We start from the raw sequence: 23,501 nt of genomic DNA, 5'->3' as shown, positions 1-23,501 counted from the left end.
AATTTCCTAATTTTATACCTTAAAAAGTACAGTTGTGTACACTTACCATAAATGTAGATGTTCGAGTGTATTCACTGTTGCAGTCATCACACTTGGGTTATCTGCTTGCAGTAGCCCTCAGTCGGCCTGATTATCAAAGTCTTGGGTCGTACGTCGGTTGCGGTCGCATCTTCCATGAAGTCAGGTAGTCAGGGGTATAAAGCATGCAGGGAATGCCATTACATCAGTTTTTCTTGCCCCAGATTTCAGGTGCCCCCATAATGTGAAGCAATTATATACAAGGTTACACCTCCAACAAAAAAGCAAATACACCAAAAAGCTTTAAGCATAGTAAACAAGAATAGTGGTATAGTCAATAGAGGTCAGGGGCTGGAGGAAGGGTAACCAGGACTACAACAGTGAATACACTCGAACATCTACATTTATGGTAAGTGTACACAACTGTACTATATTCTTTGTGTTTCACTGTTGCAGTCATCACATTTGGGTAGATTCCAAAACTAAAGATGGGAGGAGGTAATTATACAGCATTAGGACCAGCTATAATGCCCTGCAAGACTGCAGTGGCAAATCCAGCTCTGGATTTAGAAAAATTGGCAAGTGGTAATGCTTGGTGAAGGTATGTACAAAACTCCAGGTAGCAGCTTCTAGGATGTCTCTGGTAGGGAAACCTCTGAGAAAGGCTGCATAGGTAGATGCAGCCCTGGTTGAATCTGGTCTTATCCCCTGTGGGGTGGATTTTCCATTATGCTTATAGCAGAAATGAATGCAATGGCTTATCCATTTAGAAATGGTTTGCTTTGAGATGGCCTTCCCCTCTGCCCCTGCAGCAAATGCAACCGGCAGCTGCTCAGATTTCCTGAGAGGCTTAGTCCTGTCCAAGCAAAATCTAAGTTGTCTGTGCACGTCCAAGGAGTGCAGTAGTCATTCCCCTTTGTTCTGTGGATTAGAAAACAAGGTTGGCAGACGAATGAACTGATTAAGGGCCACACTGGATACCACCTTGGGCATGAAGGAGGGATTGCTCCTAAGGGAGACCCTGTTAGCATGAAAGATGATGAAAGGCTCCACTGGCACAAGGGCCTGTTATTCAGGCACCCTTCTTGCTGAAGTGATGGCTAGAAGAAAGGCTGTTTTCCAAGAAAGGAATTTCAACTATGCATTTGCAGCTGGCTCAAATGGAGGTAGAGTGAGCTTTTCCAATAATCAAAGTTATGGTCCCAGGCTGGAGTAGGGGCTCTCCTGGGTGGTAGGTTTTTGGCCCCTCTGAGCAATTGCTTTAGCAGTGGATGAGAGAAGAGGGGTGGCTCTGTATTGTAATTAGCTAAAATGGCTGAGGCATGAATTTTGATGGAGGAAAAGTAAAGGCCCTTGTGAGGCATCTCAGTTAAGTATTGAAGAATATGGGGTAAATTGGACGCTGCTGTGCCCAACCCCTGAGTTTGGCTCCAGGAACAGAATCTTTTCCATTTTTCACCATAGCAATTTCTAGTACTAAGCCTCCTTGCCTCCAGGATGACATTCATCACTTGCTTACTGAGGAATGGCAACGGAGAGATCAGGTAATTTAGCAAGGCTGCCAAGGTTCGGGGTTTGAAGTTGTGGGTACAGAATCTGGCCCCCCTGCTGGGACAGCAGGGGTTTGAGGCAGGCAGGTGCTACAGTGCCAGCAGTGACACTGCACAAGAGGCAGTACCAGTGTCGGCAAGGCCTGTCTGGTGCAATCAGTATTGTCCTTGGTTTGTCTTTTTTGATCTGTAGTAGTACCTTGGAGAGGAGAGGCAGAGGGGGAAAGGCATGAACTGATCGGTTTTTCCAGGTGAAGGTCAGGACGTCCACTTTCCAAGCTTGTTTGTGGGGAGTCCTTGTGCAGAATTTGTCCAATTGGTAGTTTTGGGGGTGGCAAACAGGTCCATCTCTGGGCTCCCCCATTTGTTTCTCAACATGTTGAATATCTTTGGTTCCAGTTTCCACTTGTGTGGGTCCATGAGATTTCTGCTTAGGTTGTCTGCCAGTGTACTTAGCTTTCCTGGCAGGAAATGAGCCTGTAGGTGCACTTGGTAGCTCAAGGCTGTATTTCACAGAGCCATGGCTAGTCTGCAGAGAGGGTATGAGTGGGATCCCCCCTGCCTGTTTATGTACCACTTAACAGTGGTGTTGTCAATCTTTACCAATAATTGCCCCAGAAGAATGTGGTCCATGAAGGCTGTCAGAGCATTCTGTACAGCTAACACTTCTTTATGACTGATAATGCAGATGCATTTGATTTGGGTTCCATTTGCCTTGAATGTGTTACCCTGCCAAGTGAGATCCCTATGCATAGTCTGATGCATCTGTAAGGGTTTGGGCGGCGGGGGGTAGAGCGAATGGCAGTCCCTTGTTTTGGTGGCAGGCCTTTGCCCACCAAAGGACTCTATCTGTAGACAAGGTATGATAGGAATCATTGATTCTAGATCCTAAGAATGTTGACACCATAAGCTTTTTAGATACCATTGCAGTTTCCTCATATGCAGTCTTGCATACGGAATTAGTAGAATGCAAGAGGCCATGAACCCCAGGGCTTGCAGTATTTTCCTTGCAGATAGCTGGGTCTTGGTGGCCAGTAGTCTGAAGTGGACTGTCAATTGAATTTGTTTCTCTGGCGTGAGGTAGGCCATCTGGGAAGTTGTATTCAAGCTTGCTCCCAGGAGAACAATCTGTTGGCAGGGTACAATATGTGCTTTCTTTTGGCTTATGGTGTACCCCAGAAATGTTACTTTCTTTGCAAATGCTAGATGATTTAATAGCATGTCCTGGCTTTCTGCCTGAATTAGACAATCGTCTAGGTATGGGTATATGTGAATATTTCTTTGCCTCCAAAATGCAATGACTGGAGCTATACACTTTGTGAATACCCTGGGCGCAGTAGATAAGCAAAAGGGCAGTACAGAGAAAGTACAGTTGTGTACACTTACCATAAATGTAGATGTTAGAGTGTATTCACTGTTGCAGTCATTACATTTCGGTTATCTGCTTTGCAGTAGCCCTCAGTCGGCCTGATTAACAAAGTTTTGGGACCTGCGTCGGTTGCTGTCCCTTCTTCCATGATGTCAGGTTCAGGGGTATAAAACATGCAGCAGACGCCATTACATCAGTTTTTCTTGCCCTAGATGTCAGGTGCCCCCTAATGGGAAGCAATTAAATCTATAAATACAAGGATATGCCTCCAACAGAAAAGCAAATACACCAAAAAGCTTTAAGAGCATAAGTGACGGTAGCGGTATAGCCAAAGGAAGTAAAGGGGGCTGGAGGGAGGGTAACCAGGACTGCAACAGTGAATACACTCGAACATCTACATTTATGGTAAGTGTACACAACTGTACTATGTTCTTCGTGTTTCACTGTGGCAGTCATTACATTTGGGTAGATTCCCAAAGCTAAGGCTGGGAGGAGGAAATTAAATAGAATTAGGACAAGCCAAAAGGCCCTGCAAGACTGCAGTGGCAAAACCAGCCCTGGATTTAGAGAAAATTGGCAAATGGTAATGCGTGGTGAATGTACAGAACTCCAGGTAGCTTCTAAGATGTCCCTAGTAGGGACTCCCTGAGAAAGGCTGTAGAGGTGGATGCAGCCCTGGTTGAATGGGGTCTGATGCCCTGTGGGATAGGTTTTCCATGGTGCTTATAGCAGAAATGAATGCAGTGATCTATCCACTTTGAAATGGTTTGTTTTGAAATAGCTTTCCCCTTTGTCCCTGCAGTAAATGCCACCAGTAGTAGTTCAGATTTCCTTTGAGGTTTAGTCCTGTCCAAGTAGAATCTAAGCTGTCTGTGCACATCTAGTGTGTGCAGCACCCATTCCCCTTTGTTCAGTGGGTTAGGAAAAAGGTAAGCAAATGAATGGACTGAGTAAGAGCCACACTGGATACCACCTTGGGCATGAAGGAGGGACTGATTCTGAGGGACACCCTATCCGCATGAAAGATGATGAAAGGTGATGAAAGGTTCCACTGCCATAATGACCTGTAATTCAGATACCCTTCTTGCAGAAGTGATTGCCAAAAGGAAAGCTGTTTTCCAGGAAAGAAATTTTAAATCTGCAGTAGCAGCTGGCTCGAAGAGAGAAAGAGTGAGTTTCTCCAAGGCAAAGTCAAGATCCCAGGCTGGAGTTGGAGCTCTCCTGGGTGCCCTTAGATTTTTGGCCCCCCCTAAGGAACTGCTTGAGCAGTGGGTGAGAGAAGAGGGGAGGCTCTGTGCTATAATGGGCTGAAATGGCTGAGGCATTAATTTTGGAGGAAAAAGACAAGCCCTTATGAAGCATCTCCGTTAAGTACTGTAGAATCTGAGGTAAACTGGGCACTGCTGCGTTCAATCCTTGAGACTGGTTCCAAGCACAGAATCTTTTCCATTTTGCAGCATAAGATTTTCTAGTACTAGGCCTCCTTGCCTCTAAAATGATATCCATCACTGATTTACTGAAGGATGGTAAAGGAGACTAGGTAATTAGCCAGGCTGCTAGGTTCAGGGTTTGCAACCGAGGGTGCAGAATCATGTTCTGCTGAGACAACAGGGAAGGAGTCTGAGGCAGGTGCCATGGAGTCAAGCGTGACACATTGCGCAGGAGTGTGCACCAGTGTTGGCGAAGCCAGTCTGGTGCAATTAAAATAGTCTTTGGCTTGTCCTGTTTGATCTTTAGTAGTACCTTGGAGAGCAGAGGCAGAGGAGGAAAGGCATAAACTGATAGGTTTTCCCATCTGAAGGATAGAGCATCCACTTTCCAAGCTTGCTTGTGGGGAATCCTTGTGCAAAATTTGTCCAGTTGATGGTTCTGGGGGGAGGCAAACAGGTCTATATCTGGACTACCCCATTTGCTTATCAATATGTTGAAAATCCTTGGTTCCATTTTCCATTCGTGTGGGTCCATGAGGCTTCTCTTAGTCTGTCTGCCAGTGTATTTAGTTTTCCTGGCAGGAATTGAGCTTGTAGATTCACTTGATAGCTCAAGGCTGTGTTCCACAATGCCATGGCTAGTCTGCAGTGGGGGTAAGAAAGTGTACCCCCCCTGCTTCTTTACGTACCACAAGACAGTGGTGATGTCTGTCTTTACCATTAGCTGTCCTGGAAGAATTTGGCCCTTGAAGGCTGTCAGGGCATTCTGTATAGCTAAAATTTCCTTTTGATTTAATGTGCAGGTGCATTTGATTTGCGTTTCACTTGCCCTGAATGCACTTCCCTGCCAGGTGAGCCCCCCCATGCATAGTCTGATGCGTCTGTTAAGATTTGTTTGGCAGGGGGTAATGTGAATGGTAGCCCCCTGTTTTGGTGGCAGGTCTCTGCCCACCAAAGGAACTCTAGGCGTAGGCAAGGTATGATAGGAATCCTTGTTTCCAGATCCTGTGAATGTTGACACCATACGCTTTTGAGATACCATTGTAGTTTCCTCATATGCAGTCTTGCATATGAAATTATAAGAATGCATGAGGCCATGAACCCCAAGGCTTGCAGTATTTGCCTTACAGACAGCTGGGTTTTTGTGGCCACTTGTTTGAAGTAAGTTGTCAAATGTATCCGTTTTCTCTGGCATGAGGAAAGCCATCTGGGAAGTTGTATTCAAGCTTGCTCCCAGGAATATAACTTGTTGACAGTGTACCAAGTGGGATTTCTTTTCGTTTATGGTGAACCCCAGACAAGTCAGCACCCTTTGAACAAAGGCCAGATGATTGCAAAGAATGTCCTTGCTTTCTGCTTGGATTAGACAATCGACCAGGTATGGATATATTTGAATATTTCTTTGCCTGCAAAATGCAATGACTAGAGCTAGGCATTTTGTGAATACCCCTGGGTGCAGTAGATAAGCCAAAGGGCAGTGCAGAGAACTGATAGTGCATGTAGCCTGCTTTGAAGCATAGGTATCTTCTGCAAGACTCCCGGATGGGGATGTGCAGGTATGCTTCTTTTAAGTCCAGTGTTGCCAACCATGCATCCTTGCCTTGCATAGGAAGCAGCTGGTGAAGAGTCAGCATTTTGAATTTTAGAATCACCAGAAAGGTGTTTAGAATGGAAAGGTCCAGGATAGGACGCCATGTATTGCCTTTTCTGGGTACCAGGAAAAGTCTCGAATAGAAACCTTGTCCCTTTTCCTCTTCTGGTACCAACTGAATAGTCCCCATGTTTAAGAGAGAGTACCTGATTTTGGGCCTCTGCCCACTGATTTGGGGGTAGATCAAACCACCCGCTTGGTGTTGGTAAAGTGTGGAAATGAAATTTGTATCCTTGGGACACTACATTTAGAAAGGTGCATCAAGAAAAGTAATCCCCCTACACAGAAGTTGCTGCACGGCCAAAAAAGTACCATCAAATAACAAAAAACAGGCCAGCAACTTTGTGCTGTGTATATTAATTTATTCTTACATAAAACACAAGAAAAAACAGACCGGTTTCGGCTAAGGAATTAACCTAGCCTTCCTCAGTGTAAAAATACAACACTTCTTGTGAATATATATATATATATATATATATATAAAATATAGCCTTAATTGATGTATATATATTATTGGTCAGCTCATAAATATTCATTTAAACCTGGGCTAAACAGCCCTCCCAGTTTAACAATCCACTTTTTTTCCCCATTGCATTTAATTTTGTATGCCATACAATTTTTTGGTTCCTGTCCCCTCATGTCTATAATGGTAAAATGAAAAGATGGTGTGGTGTGTTGTAAAGTGTGTTTGGACAAAGCATTGCTCATTCTTTTATGTTTATCAGAAAGGTGTTCAGATATCCGTAACCTAAGGGGTCTAGATCTTTGTCCAATGTAGAATGCATGACAGTTGCAAGTGGCCAGGTATACCACCCAGTCTGTACTGCAGTTTGCAAAAAAATTTATGTCGAACACCATACTACAATTGCTGCTAGAGAAGTTTTTGGTTTTCAAAACTGACAATTACTACAATGGCCACAAGGCATGCAAGCTATGATCTTCTCCCCAGAAATGGTGGTTAGGATAGTATTATGCTGAGTGGATGGGGATGCTGATGTTTGAAATGGTTAAAATGAGACCGCAGATTTTTTCCCTTTTCTAAAGGAGAACTGACATGTTTCATTTAGATGTTGGGACAAAAAATTGTCTGCCAACAGTATATTCCAATGTCTTTTGATAATCGTAATAAACCTGTTAGAGTTCCTACCGTATGTGGTGGTAAACCATAGTTTTTTGGTAGTGGAGCTTGTTTTTTGTTGGTATTTCAAAAGGTCCTTTCTGTCAGTGTTAGCAGCATAATTACTTGCTGTATAGACATGACCCATATTATATCCTCTCTCTTGAAATCTATGTACTAAGTCTTTGCGAAAATGTGCAAAGGAGTTGTAATCTGAACAGATGCGTCTCATCCTGATGAACTGTGACTTGGGGCTGTTTTTGTGTAATGTGGGCTGGATGAAAGCTGGATGCATGGAGTAGAGTGTTATATTCAGAGTATTTGCTTAACACTTCTGTACGTCAAGTATTGTCAGTGTTCCTGGACATAAGTACATCCAAATAGGTGATTTTATCCAGATGGTAATTAACACAGAACTGTAAAACCCCATTTATTTTCGTTAAGATACCCTATGAATTCCATAAGGTATTCAATATTAGACCTCAACACCATCCAGCAATCTTCCAAATACCTATGCCATTCATCAATTTCTCCCAAGTAGATGTGTGTACTGTCATAAATAATGTGCTCTTTTATGCAAGCCATATAGAGATCTGTATATATAGGGGCAAAAGACGCACCCATTGCAGTCCCACGTACTTGCAAGTACAGTACAGTTTTGTACCTTTGTACCTACCATAAATGTAGATGTTCGAGTGTATTCACCGTTGCAGTCATTACACTTGAGTTACCCTGCTGGCAGGCTACCCGCAGTCGGCCTGAATTCCAAAGTCCTGGTCCGGCATCGGTTGCTGTCGCCTCTTCCCGGACGTCAGTGCGCCAGGGGTATACAAGATGCAGCAGGCGCCATTTTCTTCAGTTTTTCTTGCCCCAGATGTCAGGTGCCCCCAAGAAGGTGGGCAATACACATTGCTTATAAAAACATACACTAAAATAAACAATACCTCCAATCTACAAGCAAATACACCACATAGGTTGTATAGGACAGAGAAGTATAGATAAGTCCCAGCAAAGAAAGGGGATGGTGTGTGGGTAACCTGGACTACAACAGTGAATACACTCGAACATCTACATTTATGGTAGGTACACAACTGTACTATGTTCATCGTGTTTCACTGTTGCAGTCATTACACTTGGGTTGAATCCCAAAGCTAAGGTTGGGCGGCTGGGTCTAAATAGGATTAGGAGCGGCTATGAGGCCCTGCAGAACTGCAGCGGCAAAGCCTGCTCTGGATTTAGAGTAAAGTGGTAGTGCTTGGTAAAAGTGTGCACTGAACTCCAAGTTGCAGCCTCCAAAATTTCCTTGTTTGGTACTCCTCTGAGAAAGGCTGCTGAAGTGGCTGCTGCCCTGATAGAATGTGGCCTAATATTCTTAGGCACTGACTTGCCATGGTGTGCATAGCAGAAACGAATACAGTGTCCAATCCATTTTGAAATAGTCTGCTTTGAAATAGCCTTTCCTTGTGATCCTGCAGCATATGCTAGAAACAGTTGCTCAGTTTTTCTGAAGGCTTTTGTTTTGTTCAAGTAGAAGTCCATCTCTGGGCCAGATGCTGTAGTAGAATGTCCTTGCTCTCTGCCTGTGTATGTCCTAAGAGTGCAGAAGTCTCTCCCACTTTATTCTGGGGATTTGGATAAAATGTTGGCAAATGAATGGTTTGGTTAAGAGCCACACTGGATACTACCTTTGGCATAAATGTTGGGTTTGTCCTCAGAGAAACCCTGTCCGGATGAAAAATGATAAAATGTTCCACTGTCATTAATGCCTGTAACTCAGACTCTTCTTGCTGAAGTTATTGCTATGAGCAGAGCAGTTTTCCATGATAAGAATTTTATATCAGCTATATTGGCCATCTCAAAAGGAGGCAGTGTGAGCTTCTCTAAGACAAAGTTGAGGTCCCATGTAGGTATCGGTGCTCTCCTTGGTGGTCTTATGTTTTTTGCCCCTCTGAGGTACTGTCTTAGCAATGGATGAGAGAAAATAGGAGGTTCCGTATTTGAGCTAAAATGGCAGAGGCATGGATCTTGATGAGAAGGATAGGCCTTTGCCCAGCAACTCAGTTATGTATTGTAAAATCTGAGGAATATTTGGAACAAGTGGTTCAAGTCCTTGTACCTGGTTCCAAGCACAGAATCTCTTCCATTTTTCTGCATAAGATTTCCTGGTGCTGGGCCTCCTGGCTTCCAAAATGACATCCATAACAGCTTTAGAGAGAGGTGTTTTCTGAGTGGCTATATTATCTGCCATGCTGCCAGATTTAAGGTTCTGAGTTGGCTGTGCAGGATCTGTTTTGTTGAGTCAGAAGATGAGGAATTTGAGGTAAAGACCAGGCTGGGCCTTGAGACAAGCTCTTTAGGATTGGTACCAGTGCTTGCGTGGCCAGTCTGGGACAATCAGAATCATTTTTGGCTTCTCTTGTCTGACATTTAAGAGCACCTTGGGAAGGAGAGGCAGTGGTGGAAAGGCATAAACTGTCAGGGCTTTCCAGCTGAATGACAGACCATCCACCTTCCATGCCTGAGTGTGATAAGTCCTTGTGCAGAATCTCTGTAGTTGGCAGTTGTGAGGGAAGGCAAATAGATATATGCCTGGGCATCCCCATTTCCTTGTTATCATGCTGAAGACTTGTGGATCTAGTTTCCATTCGTGAGGTTTCTGCTTAGTTCGTCTGCCAGAGTATTTTTCTTTCCTGGCAGGAATTGTGCCTGCAGATGTACTTGATAGGTTAGTGCTGTGTTCCACAAAGTCATGGCTTGCCTGCAGAGGGTGTAGGAATGTGTGCCCCCTTGCTTGTATATGTACCACATAACTGTAGTATTGTCCATCTTTAGTAATAGTTGTCCTGGATGTAGTAGATCCTTGAAAGCCGTCAGGGCATTCTGTACAGCTAGCATAGCTTTTTGATTGATGTGAAGATGCATTTGGTCCGCGGGCCACATGCCATAAATACATTTTCCTGCCATGTGTGCCCCCCCAGGCATAATCCGATGCATCGGTTAGTGTCTGCCTGGCTGTGGGTAAAGTGAAAACTTGTCCCTTGTTGTGGTGACAGGCCAGTGCCCACCATTCAAACTCCTGTTGTAGGCAGGGAATAAGAGTTATTATTGTTTCTAGGCTGTAGCAATGTTGAGTCCAAACACTTTTTAGATACCATTGAAGCTTCCTCATATGCAGTCTTACATATGGAATTAGCAGAATGCAGGCTGCCATGAAGCCCAAAGCCTGCAGAATTTTTCTTGCAGGTAGCTGGGTCTTTGTTGCCATCATCTGAAAGTAATGAGTCAGTTGCCTTTGCTTGTCTGGCGTGAGATAAGCCATCTGGACAGTTGTATTTAAGCTTGCACCCAGGAATATTATCTCTTGAGAGGGCACTAGTTTTGATTTCTTTTCATTTACTGTGTACCCTAGGCAAATTAGTAATCTTTTTACAAACGCCATATGCTGTAGTAGAATGTCCTTGCGCTCTGCCTCATAAGGCAGTCATCCAAGTAGGGATATATTTGAATTCCTTTTTGTCTGCAAAATGCAATTACTGGTGCCGAGCATTTTGTGAAGACTGTGGGCGCAGTAGATAAGCCAAAGGGCAGTGCAGAGAATTGGTAATGCACTGAGCCAGCTATGAATCTGAGGTATCTTCTGCAAGATTGTCTGATTGGGACATGCAGGTATGCCTCTGAGGTCCAAAGTAACTAGCCAAGCCTTCTTGCCCAGCATGGGTAGAAGTTGCTCCAGTGTCAACATTTTGAATTCTGGAACATCCAGGAAAATATTTAAAATTGACAGGTCCAGTATTGGTCTCCAGGCATTGTCCTTTCTGGGTACCAAGAAAAGTCTTGAGTAAAGTCCTTGCCCCTGTTCTTGCTGTGGTACTTTTTGAATAGCTCTCATGTCCATGAGAGCAGAAATTTGTTTTTGTGCCTCTGCCCATTGATTTTGTGGCAGGTCTGGCATACCTTTTGACCTTGGTAGGGTGTGAAAGTGGAACCTGTAACCCTGAGAAACAATATTCAGTACCCATTTGTCCTGGGTGATCATGTGTCAAATTTGTGAGAAAAGTGCTAGTTTTCCCCCTAAGGGTGCTGCCTAAAGTTAAGTGCTTGGCATTTGCAGAGGGAAGTCATTGGGACTGTTTCCTATAAGGTTGTGATTTGTCTTCTCCGCCTTTGGGGGTTGTAGCACCCCATTGTTTAGTTCTGCATGAGCCTTGGGGCTGAGATCTGCCTCTTGGGTATCTGTATCTGCCTCTTTGTGGCCTGTCTGACCCTGGAAAGGACAGATTTTTTGAAGGCCAATTCCTGCTAAATCTAGGTGGTTGAACCTGTAAGAAATTGTTTACTGTCTGCATTGATTTTGCTTTATCCTCCATTTTCTTTAACAACTCTTCTGCCTTAACACCAAAGTATCATGCTGTAATGGAGCATCCAATAATTTTGCTTTAACATGATCAGGTAAACTTTGTTCTTTTAACCAAGCATGCCTTCGAATGACAGAACCTGTAACTGCGGCTCTGCAAGAAGCTTCTAAAGAATCAAAACCAAATTGCAAAGTATGCTTTCCCACTTGTTCAGCTGCATGCAATAAAGCCTGCATTTCCTTATTGTCAGGACATTCTGAGCTTGTAAGCATTTTCTGTTTTAGCAAAGACATTAGGTATTGTTGATATTTAAGCATGTGAAACTGGCAGTTTAAAGCCCTTACAGCTAAAGTAGCAGAAGTGTAAACTTTTCCCCCCATATATCCAGTGCTCTAGAATCCCTAATCAGAGGGAACAGGGTTTTTTTGCAGTGGAAGCCTTGACCCTTTGTGACCCTGAGAAATTGTTTTTGGGTCAGTAGCAGGGTTTTTATAAAGAAATGTATGAGAGTCTGGGACCCTGTAGTACCTATCTGGCTTGACTGGTGCAGGGGGTAAAGAATCAGGAGATCAGCTGGATTCAGAAAAAACAATTAACAACATCTAGTACAGGGGGATAGCAAGGGGCCTGTGCTAAGGCAGTAAAAGAAAGTCTGAGCCTTTTCTTGGATTCTGAATAATCCTGGGTCTCCCAATGGAAATGCTCCCTCATGGTGTGCAAGGTTTCCCCAAAAGAGTAATCCTCAGGAGGAGAGGCTGAAGGGATAGATTCTTCAGCATCAAGAGTCCTCATAGGGAGAAAGAGAATATCCCTGTTCTGAAGAGGAATCTGAGAAAATAGAAACCTGGTCAGAGGAGTCATAGTCAGTGTCTTGCCTAGGCCTTTCATCAGGAGGGGGATGGGAACCCCTGATCAAAGTAATTAGGTCCTCGGCCATTTTAAGCATGTTTCTTTGGCATGAATGACTGTCCAGGAGAATGCTGTACTTGTTTCTTTGTTTTTAATGGTGTTTTAGACTTTGCCTTGGCTGCTGAAGTGGACTTGATAGTAAGCTGTGTAGGTCTGAAAACACCCTCAGAAGCCGATGCCTGCTCAGTGACTCCAGACCCATCTGAGGGAATAGTTTCCATAGGCCCAATACCTTCAGTTTCCAGAGGCCTAGTTGCCTCCACGTGGGAGTCAGAGGCGGCCTGTGGCTCTGAGGCAGCGGGTGTCAGGGGCTGCGAAAGCGCCTCACTGAGAACCAGCGACTGGCCTAGAAGAGCCTTCGTCAGTTTTATACCTCGGATGCCTGTCCTTTTCTTTGTCTCTGCGTTTTTTATGAATTCCGGTCGTTGGTTGCTCCGATGGCATTATGTAATTAAACCTTCGGCCAAAGTAATGTAAAGCAAAATCAAACCGATGCTTAACAGTGCGTTGGTTGAATCTAGCACAAAACTGACAACTAGCAACATTGTGGTCAGGGCCTGGGCAAGGAATACAGTAAGAGTGAAAATCCTTATGAGGTACTTGCTTCCCACAAGAAATACAATTGTTAACTTTTACAGACATCGGTCTGGAGCAAGAAAAAGTTTCCCCAATGGGGTACTTAGCTTTATTGAAGACTTCGGTTCTGAAATTCAATTTCGAAAATCTCAGAAGTCGGCCGACTGGCATTAGCAAACTGCTTTTGCTTCGGGCACCGCGCAGCAAGAAAGACTGAAGAAAATGGCATCTCGGCTGCATCTTATATACCCCTGGCGCACTGACGTCAGGGAAGAGGAAAAGTACAGTTTTGTACCTACCATAAATGTAGATGTCCGATAGAAATGCATCTGCAGTCCTTACAAATGGGTTGTCCTGTCGTCAGGCAGCCCTTCGGTCGGCCGGATTCCAAAGTCTGGGTCTGGCTTCGGCTGGTGTCGCACTTCACCCGACGTCATAGCTGCAGTTCTTCAGGTATAAAGGCATCAGCCGACGCCATTTTCCTCAGTGTTTCTTGCCCCAGATGCCAGGTGCCCTCTTGGATGGCTAAATTTGGATGAATGCCAATGTTTCCAAATAGTAGAGAGCAAACACAAAAAATAAGCATGTATGTACATATATACAAACAAACACACCATAATAGATCCCCCCCAAGCTAGCTAAAAGATGGCAAATACCCTAGGAGTACAACAGACGGGAAGGCGGGTGGGTAATCCTGACTGCAGATGCATTTCTATCGGACATCTACATTTATGGTAGGTACAAAACTGTACTATGTCCTTCAAGGATGCATCTGCAGTCCTTACAAATGGGTAGAATACCATAGCCAAACTAGGGGAGGAGGAAAAAAGAGAGATTATGGTGTAGTTAGGATCCCTTGCAAAACAGCAGTGGCAAAACCTGCTCGGGATCTAGAGTATAAAGGTAAATTATAATGCTTGGCAAATGTATGCACGGAGGTCCAAGTAGCAGCCTCTATAATGTCCTTGGTAGCCACCCCTCATAAGAAAGCTGTAGTAGTGGCTGTAGCCCTTGTGGAGTGAGGCCTGATGTTCTCTGGAGTTTTCTTTCCATGGAAGGAGTAACTAAATCTAATGCAATTTCCTATCCACTTGGAGATTGTCTGTTTTGAAATTGCTTTTCCTTCCCTTCCTGTTGCATATGCTACCAGAAGCTGGTCAGTTTTTCTATTGCACTTGGTCCTGTCCAGGTAGTAGCGTAATTGTCTATGCACATCCAAGGTATGCAACAGTCTTTCTCCCTGTTCTGTGGGTTGGGAAGAATGTAGGTAGGTGGATAGCCTGGTTTAAAGACACTCTGGATACCACCTTAGGCATAAATGTAGGATTTGTTCTCATGGACACTATCTTGATGGAAGATCAGGAAGGGTTGCACTGCCATTAATGCCTGTAGTTCAGAAACCCTTCTTGCTGAGGTGATTGCCAGCAGGAAAGCAGTCTTCCAGGATAAGTATTGTAATTCTGCTGTTGCTGCTGGTTCGAAAGGAGGAAGTGTCAATTTTTCTAGCACAAAGTTCAAGTGCCATGCTGGCAATGGTGGTTTCCTAGGAGGTTTTATATTTTTAATTCCTCTCAGAAACTGCCTGAGCAGAGGATGTGAGAAGACAGGAGGATCCAAGCTGTATTCTGCCGAAATAGCTGATGCATGTATCTTGATGGAAGAATAGGACAGGCCTGTATGGAAGAGCTCTGCCAAGTACTCCAGGATGTTGGCTATGTTTACGCATCTTTTCCCTTTGCAGTACTCCAAATGAGATATCTTTTCCATTTTGCTGCATAATTCTTTCTTGTTGAAGGTCTGCGAGCCTCAAGGATAATATCTTTAACCCTTTGGGATAAATTTGGGTTAATTGTTCTTATGTAATGTTCCAGGCAGTCAGCTGCAGAGTTTTCAGGTTTGGATGCAGGATGTTGTAGTTGTTCTGTGTTAACAGCAATGGGATCAGGGGTAGTGTCCACATTTGTTCCCGAGACATGCTCCTCAGTAATGGGTACCAATGTTGTCTTGGCCAGTCTGGAGCTATCAGAATGATCCTTGGACGTTCCTCTTTGATCTTCAATAGCACCTTGTGCATCAAAGGAAGTGGTGGGAATGCATATGCTGTCAGGTTCTTCCAACTGAAAGATAGGGAGTCCACCTTCCAAGCAAGTGGGTGGTACGTCCTTGTGCAGAATTTCTTTAGCTGGTGATTGAGTGGGGATGCAAATAAGTCTATTTGTGGTAGTCCCCATTTTCTTGTGATGGCTTTGAAGATGTCCAGGTGCAGCATCCATTCGTGGGCATCCGTGGTAGTTCTGCTTAATATGTCTGCTAGAATGTTTTCTTTTCCCGGTACAAAAATTGCTTGTAACAATGTTGTAGCTCAGAGCCACATTCCATAGGTCCAGTGCCATCCGGCATAGAGGGTATGAATGTGTGCCTCCCTGTTTGTTGATGTACCACATAACTGTGGTGTTGTCTGTCCTTATCATCAACTGTCCTTCTTGGAGAAATGGTCTAAATGTCTGGATTGCCAATTTTACTGCCAGCATCTCCTTTAGATTTATGTGCAGGTGCAGCTGATCTTGAGTCCATAAGCCTTGTATGCACTTGTCCAGCATGTGGGCCCCCCAACCGAGGTCTGAGGCGTCCGTTGTGATGGTTTGGCTTGGTTGAATGTTGTAGAAGGGCAATCCTGTGTTTGATTGACAGGCCTGAGCCCACCATAGGAACTCTTGCTTCAGGCATGGTATTAGTGGAATTTTGGTTTCTAGGCTGTGTTTGTGTTGAGACCATAAATTCTTCAGGTACCACTGTAACTTTCTCATATGCAGTCTGGCATGAGGGACCAGAATTATGCAGGATGCCATGAAGCCCAGGGCTTGCAGTACTTTTCTTGCTGTTAGATGGTTCTGCTTTGTTAATGCCAAGAAGTAGAGAGGAAGTTGTTCTTGCTTTTCTACAGTTAGGAATGCCATCTGCTTTGATGTGTCCAGCTCTGCACCCAAAAAGGTTATTCTTTGGGATGGTATCAGCCTTGACTTTTTTATATTGACTGTATATCCCAGGGCTTGCAGCAAGTAAATGACTCTCTTCTGTTAGCTTGTTTTTGTTGTCCGCATGCATCAGGCAGTCGTCCAGGTAGGGATAAATTTGGATTCCCTGAAGTCTGCAATGAGCGATTACTGATGCCAGGCATTTCGTGAACACTCTGGGCGCAGTAGATAAGCCAAAGGGCAATGCTGAGAATTGATAATGCTCTGATCCTGCAAGAAATCTGAGGTATCTTCTGCAATTTGGTCGTATGGGGACGTGCAGGTATGCCTCCTTGAGATCTAGAGTTACCAGCCAAGACTCCTTGCCCAGCATGGGAAGAAGCTGCTGTAGAGTCAGCATTTTGAATTTTGGAACAATGAGGAATGTGTTTAAAGCGGACAGGTCGAGAATAGGCCTCCATTTTTCTTCTTTTCTGGGTACCAGGAAGAGTCTGGAGTAAAATCCTTTCCTTGTTCCATAGATGGTACCTTTTCCACAGCTCTCATTCTTACTAATTGAGCTATTTGTTTTAGAGCTTCTGCCTTTTGATTTGGTGGTAGGTTTGGCATTCCTCTTTTTCCTGGTAAAGTATGGAAATGAAACCTGTAACCTTGGTCTATAGTTTGCAAAATCCACTTGTCCCTTGTGATGTAATGCCAGTTCTTTGAAAATAAGGCTAGCTTTCCGCCTAAGGGTGCTGCTAGTTGTTCCCTGGTAGGCGGTGCCAGAGCCAAGTCACTGTGATTGTCCTGTTGCAGTGGTGGTGGCTGCGTCCGTGCCTCGCTGGTTGTTGCCCTGCCACTGGCGTCCCCTGTAGGCACCCCTGGATTGATTTCTGCCTCTTGAACGCCTATTCCTGCCTTTCTGTGCTTTAGAGGAGTCTGGAAAGGACCAATTTTTGGAGGGCCAGTTCCTGCTAAACCTTGGAGGTTAGACCTGTAAGAAGTCTTTCACTGTTTGTACAGATTTTGCCTTCTCTTCCATTTTCTTCAGTACCTGCTGTGCAGGAGAACCAAATAAATTGACCTTGTCCGTGGGAGCATCTAATAGTTTTGATTTGACATGGTCCGGTAAGGCCTGTTCTTTCAACCATGCATGCCTTCTGATAACTGTGCCAGTCATGGCTGATCTAAAGGAAGCCTCCAGTGCATCATAGCCGCATTTTAAAGAATGGTTACTAACTTGCTGAATGTTATGTACCATTTCCTGAACATATTTCTTATCTAAAGGTTCATCAGAGGACAGTTTTTTAGTTAACTGATCAAGCATAAACTCCTGATATTGGATCATATGAAATTGACAGTTCAAGACCCTAGCTGACAGAGTAGCAGAGGTGTATACTTTTTTACCCCATCTCTCTAAGGACCTGGATTCCCTTTCAGAGGGGAGGGGATTTTTAGCAGAGGTAGATGCTACTGCCTTAGGCCCATGGGAGATAGTCTCGGGATCTGCAAAAGGAGCCTTGTATAAATGGTGATGTGTGTCCGGGACCCTGTAGAACCTATCGGGCTTAGCAGGGGCTGGAGGTAATGAATCAGGAGCAGTACAAGCATCATTAAATGCATCATCTACAACAGAAAGAACTGGAGGTATAGCTAAAGGCCTATGTTGTGGCAAATGCAAAAAGGTTCTAAGCCTTTTCCTGGAGTCTGAGAAATCTTGGCCCTGCCACTGAAATTGTTCCCTCATGGCATGTAAGGTTTCCCCAAAGGAAAATTCCTCAGGTGGAGAGGCAGAAGGGATCGACTCTTCAGCATCAGAGTCTTCGTAAGGGAATAAGGAGCCTCTGGAGGGTCTGTATTGTCTGAATCATCAGAGCAATCATCCGTGGACACTGGCTCAGCGGGCTCTGCTCTAGGTCTCTTCTCTGGAGGTGGATGAGAGGCCCTGTCTGGATGAGGTTGGGATCCCCTGATTAAAGAAATGAGATCCTCTGCCAGAGAAAGCATTTGGGAACTGGCGCTGGGCCTGTGAGAGGGGGGCTTAACAGGCACAGTCTTAGTAGCTTTAGCTGCTTTAGCCCTGGCAAAAGCCTTAATGGACATGGCTGCAGGAGGCCTAGCAGCTCCACGTGCAGGGGTTGATATATCCAAGGGAATAGTGTCCGATAATTCCTGAGAAACCACAACAGCAGGTTGGATTTCAGAGCCCGATTCTACCAGGTTAGAAGAGGCCTCGCTAGAAGGCATGGTTTCGCTGAAGAAAGAACCGCTTGCTCGGTTTCGGCGAAACAGAGACACTCGCGTTTGCTTAACCGCGGTTTCGACGTAAACCGGACCGCGAGTGTCAGTCCTTTCTTTGCGTTTTTTGGATATTTGTGTAGTCGGAGGATCCGACGGCATAATATAAGCAAAATCAGAGCCGAAAAACAGCTCAGCAAACTCCGACCGACGTCTAAGCGTCCGTCGGTTAAAAGAAGCACAGGCTAGACAAGCTGCTACGTCGTGGTCTGGGCCTAAACAAGGTAAGCAGTAAGAGTGGAAATCTTTATGAGGTATTTGTTTCCCACAAGTTAAACAGTTATTCACTTTTTCTGACATCGGCTGAGGCAAGAAAGAGTCCTCAACGGGGTACTTAGCTTTTTTGAAGTCTTCAAAGTAGTATTCGGTAGTAGTAATCTCTGGATCTGACCGACCGGCACTTGCGAACAGCTTCTGCTTCGGGCGGCAAGAAAGACTGAGGAAAATGGCGTCGGCTGATGCCTTTATACCCGAAGAACTGCAGCTATGACGTCGGGTGAAGTGCGACACCAGCCGAAGCCAGACCCAGACTTTGGAATCCGGCCGACCGAAGGGCTGCCTGACGACAGGACAACCCATTTGTAAGGACTGCAGATGCATCCTTGGAAGGACATCAGCAACCGACGCTGGACCAGGACTTTGGAATTCAGGCCGACTGCGGGTAGCCTGCCAGCAAGATAACCCAAGTGTAATTACTGCAACAGTGAAACATGATAAACATCATTGGTTACCATAGAAGAAGACATTCTTCGTGAGAGCATGTTCTGCCAGGATAAGGAGAAAGGTATCGAAATCGGGTCTACATAAATTGGATTCATCTAACCAGTATTCAATAGCATCCAGCCTGGCCCAGTGCGGTATGTCTGTATATAATGGACAGACATCTAGTGTACACATTAACCAATGATCCTCAATTTGCATGTCATCTATTATGCCCAGAAATTCTGTGGTGTCTTGAATTCTGGAACTAACCCACTTAAGTAAGGGTTTGAGATATTGAGTCAGAAATTGTGAGAATGGTTCAGTTAGGGACCCATTAACCGCCACAATGGGTCTACCCGGAGGATTGTAGAGATCTTTATGGATTTTTGGCAAGAAATATATATTGGTTGCTTGGATCTGGAACAGTAAGATATTTAACTTGTTCCGTAATACCACCATTTTGTACTGCTGATTCCAAAAATTTGTCCAATTGCTGTATGAACATGCTAGATGGATCAAGGGGCATTTTGGTGTAATATATGGCATCATCCAATTGTCAATAAGCCTCAGCATCATATGACCAATTCATGACAACCACAGCACCACCTTTGTCTGCAGAAATAATTATCAAGTTTTTATTATTAGCAAGTTCTTGTAGAGCCAACATATCAGACCGAGGATTATTATATCTTGTATGAGTCATGTTTGAATTAAAATGCAGACTTATGAGTACACCATTTGGAAAAAGGCTCACGCAATGATGCACTGGTGGAACAAAGGTGGATTTGGGGTACTTAAATGAATATTTCCTGCAAGACTCCCTTATGGGGATGTGCAGATAAGGTTCTTTTAATTCTAGGGTAACTAAGCAGGCACCCTTGGCTAGCATAGGGAGAAGCTGTTCCAGGGTAAGCATTTTGAATTTTGGAACCACCAGAAAAGTGTTGAGAATTGATAGGGCACCAAGATTCCTCTTTTCTGGGCACCAGGAACAGTCTGGAGTAGAAACCCTGTCCCCTTTGTTGTAGTGGAACAGGTTGAATGGCCCTGATATTCAGCAGGGAAAGTACTTGCTTTTGAGCCTCTGCCCACTGGTTTGGAGGAAGGTCTGGAAACCTGCTTGGGGTTGGCAGTGAATGGAAGTAGAATCTGTATCCCTGGGATACAATGTTTAGAACCCATCGCTCCTGAGTAATGGACATCCAGTTTTTGTTATGAAGGGCAAGTTTTCCTCCTAGGGGCGCAAGTAGTTGGGCTGGGCTGGGAAGGATAACTGAAAAGTCACTGTGAACTTTTTCCATAAGGGGATGGTTTATCACTCCCTATTTTTGAGGTGGGAACACTCCATTGTTTAGATCTCTGCATACCCTGAGACTGTAGTCTTGGTGGTCTGGTTCCCTTGTTTTTGGACTGAGAAGGCCTGGAAGGGGGCTGGAAAGGAAGAGTTTTTAGAAGGCCAATGCATACGGAATCTAGGTGGCTGCACCTGTAAGAATTCTTTAACAGTTTGCATAGACTTAGCTTTTTATTCCATATTTTTAAGAACCTCTTCTGCTTTGATGCCAAACAAACGGTCCTGATTTAAAGGAGCGTCTAGTAATTTTGATTTGACATGGTCTGACAAGGTTTGTTCCTTGGCACCCAAGCATGCCTTCTCAGTACAGACCCAGTGACTGCATCCCTGCAAGATGCTTCTAGGGCATCAAAGCCACCCTGCAAAGTATGCTTACTAACTCGGCCTGCAGAATACATTAACTCTTGTAAATCTTTATTTTCTGTACAATCTGGAAATAACACCATTTTTTGTTTAATTAGTTCCATAATATGTTGCTGGTACTTCAACATGTGAAACTGGCAATTAAATGGCCGGATGAGCAAGAGTTGCAGAGGTCTAAAGTTCTTGAATCCCTGTCTGAAGGAGTTGCGTTTTTGGCTGTAGTAGCCTTAATACCTTTAGGTCCCTGGGAAATAGTTTCTGGATCCGCGGTAGAATTCTTAGAGAGAAATTTGTGAGAAGCAGGTACTCTGTAGTACCTGTCAGGTTATCTAGGCGCCGGTGGTGGTAAAGTGTCTGGAGTAAGACAGGATTCCATGAAGACATTATCTACATCATCCAGGACAGGGAGTATAGCTTGTGCTGAGGCAACTCTAAAAATTCGGAAAGAGACTCAAAGTATGCAAGGTTTCACCAAAAGAAAAATCCTCTGGAGGGGAGGCAGAGGGAATGGACTTCTCTGCATCTGAATCCTCAAAGGTTGATAAGGGTATGACCTGGTAATCAGAAGGGCCAGAAGTCATCGGACTCCTGGTCTGTAGAATCAGAAAGAAACTCAATCCTTTGTCTCTTAGCAGGGGAAGGCTGGCTTCCCCTAATTAGGGTGATAAGTTCTTAAGACATTCTAAGCATTTGTTTTTGTGGCATGGGAGCTTGAGCATGTGCTTTGGTCATCTGTTTTCTAGGCGTAGTGTGTACTCTCGACCTGAGAAACATGGTAGTTTCAGCTGAAAACAAAGTTGTTGGTTTAATGAGAACATTGGTAGGTTGGAATACACCCTCAGAAGCCAGCACCTGCACAGCGGCTCCGGACTCATCCAAGGTAGAGACATCCACAGCTTCCATAGTCGAAGCATCTTGCGGCCTACCGGACTCAGAATAGGTCTCAGCAGAGGTCTGCAAATCTGTAGAAGTAGGCATCCGGGGCTGCAAAGGCACCTCACTGAGTACTGGTGGACTGGCAACTAGCTTAACGGAAGCATCGTCGGCAGTTTTGGACCTATGCAATCTGTCTCTGTCTTTATCTTTATGCTTTTTCATAAGATCGGTAGTCGGATGGCTTACCGAAGCCATTTCGGAATATGGAGAATGACAGCGAAAGAATTTAGCAACAAAAGTAGCTCGACGGATGGCTCGGGCGTTAAACAAGGCACAAAACCGACAGTGAGGGATGTCGTGGTCTGGGCCTAAACAGGTAACGCAGTAAGAATGAAAATCTCTGGAGGTATTTGCTTTCCACAGGCAAGACAATCGTTAACTTTTCCTGACATCTGTTAAAGCAAGAAAAAAGAATCCCCAACAGGGTACTTAGTGTTAGAATACTTCGTTTTAAACTCGAAAAACGAAAATTTCAGGTAGCGGCCAACCAGCACTTGCGAACTGCTTCTGGCTCCTTCTCACCAAGGAAGACTCTGATGTACTGGCATTGGCTGCCTGTTTTATACCCCTGATGACCTGACATCATGGAAGAAATGACAGCATCAGACGCAGAAATCCCAAGACTCTGGTATTCGGGCTGACTGAGGGCTACCTGCAGGCAGATAAAAGTACAGTTTTGTACAGTTTGTACCGATGTGGATTCCCTTGCTGCAGTCCTGAATTGGTATAGGGTATATAGTCAGTCGGCGTCAGTCCACAGGTAGAGGAGATCGTCGGGTCATGGCGCGCAGGACTGGACGCTGCACGCCAGGGTACCCTGCCAAAAACATGTACAATATATACAGTATCCTCGACACTACATTTTATGGTAGGTACAAAACTGTACTATGTTTCTAGGTCTTCCCTTGCTGCAGTCTGCCTTGTAAAACAGCTGTGGCAAAACCAGCTCTAGTCTTTAGAGAAAGTATGCACTGACTCAAGTAGCAGCGCCTAGAATATCCTTAGTTGCCCCCCTTAGAAATGCTGTTGAAGTGGCAGTAGCCCTAGTGTAACGCAATTGCCTGTGTACATCTAAAGTGTGCAAAATCTTTCTGCAGAAGTAATAGCCAACAGAAAAGCAGTCATCCCAAGCAGGTAGGAGCTCTACGGGGGGTCTTATATTCCCTTTAAAGAGAAACTGCTTGAACAACAAAGGATAAAAAAAAGGTGGGTCACAATCATAGTGAGCTGAAATTGCTGCAGCATGAATCTTTATGTTTTCTCCTAGTACTAGGCCTTACTAGGCCTCTAGCTCATAATAATTATTTTGTTGAGGCTGAGACCTACCATGCTTTCAGCACAGAATATGCCAAGCTGTGAGATGAAGAGATTGAATTGGCTTTGTTGAGCAGTGATGACCTTCTGAGAGATAACAGAGATGAATCAGAGGTAAAGGCCATGGAGGCTTCTTTTACAAGACTCCTAGAAGTGTGGGTACCAGTGTTGAGGAGCCAATCTAGACTCAAAATCATCCCCTGGGCCTCCTCCTGTCTGACCTTTAGTAATACCTGGAAGAAGAGGTAGAGGTGGAAAGGGTATAGACATGTTTTTTTTTCTGAAAGAGAGAGCAGAGCATCCACTTTCCAAGCTGTGTGATGACCCTTGTGCAATACTTTGGCAGCTGGTGGTTTAGTAGTGAGAGAAAGCACACAGATGTCTGGAGTTCCCCCCCAACACTGTCAATTTCTGAAATACATGAAGATCCAGTTTCACTCGTGGGGGGATCCATGATTGTCTGCTTAATACATCTGCTAGGGAGTTCTGTGTTCTGGCAGAAACCTTGCCCTGAAGAGTCAGTTGCAGGCTTAACGACTGGGATACCCCTTAGCAGGCCAATTTCTACTAAACAAACTTCGCTAAACCCAAAAATCTTTATC

The 23,501-nt window shown here is 44.6% G+C and overlaps 1 protein-coding gene across 1 annotated transcript in view; it reads right to left on the bottom strand.

Annotated features, from left to right (window-relative positions):
* PDPK1 (3-phosphoinositide dependent protein kinase 1) overlaps positions 1-23,501 on the bottom strand; it is a 1,584,105-nt gene that overhangs the window by 1,330,918 nt on the left and 229,686 nt on the right. The gene's annotated exons all lie outside the window — the stretch shown is intronic.

This window comes from Protopterus annectens, chromosome 12.part0 (assembly GCF_019279795.1).
Source record: "Protopterus annectens isolate FY-2018-M chromosome 12.part0, PAN1.0, whole genome shotgun sequence".
Lineage (NCBI taxonomy): Eukaryota > Metazoa > Chordata > Ceratodontiformes > Protopteridae > Protopterus > Protopterus annectens.
Note: the sequence above shows the minus strand (reverse complement) of the source record. Positions and strands in the feature narration are given on the sequence as shown.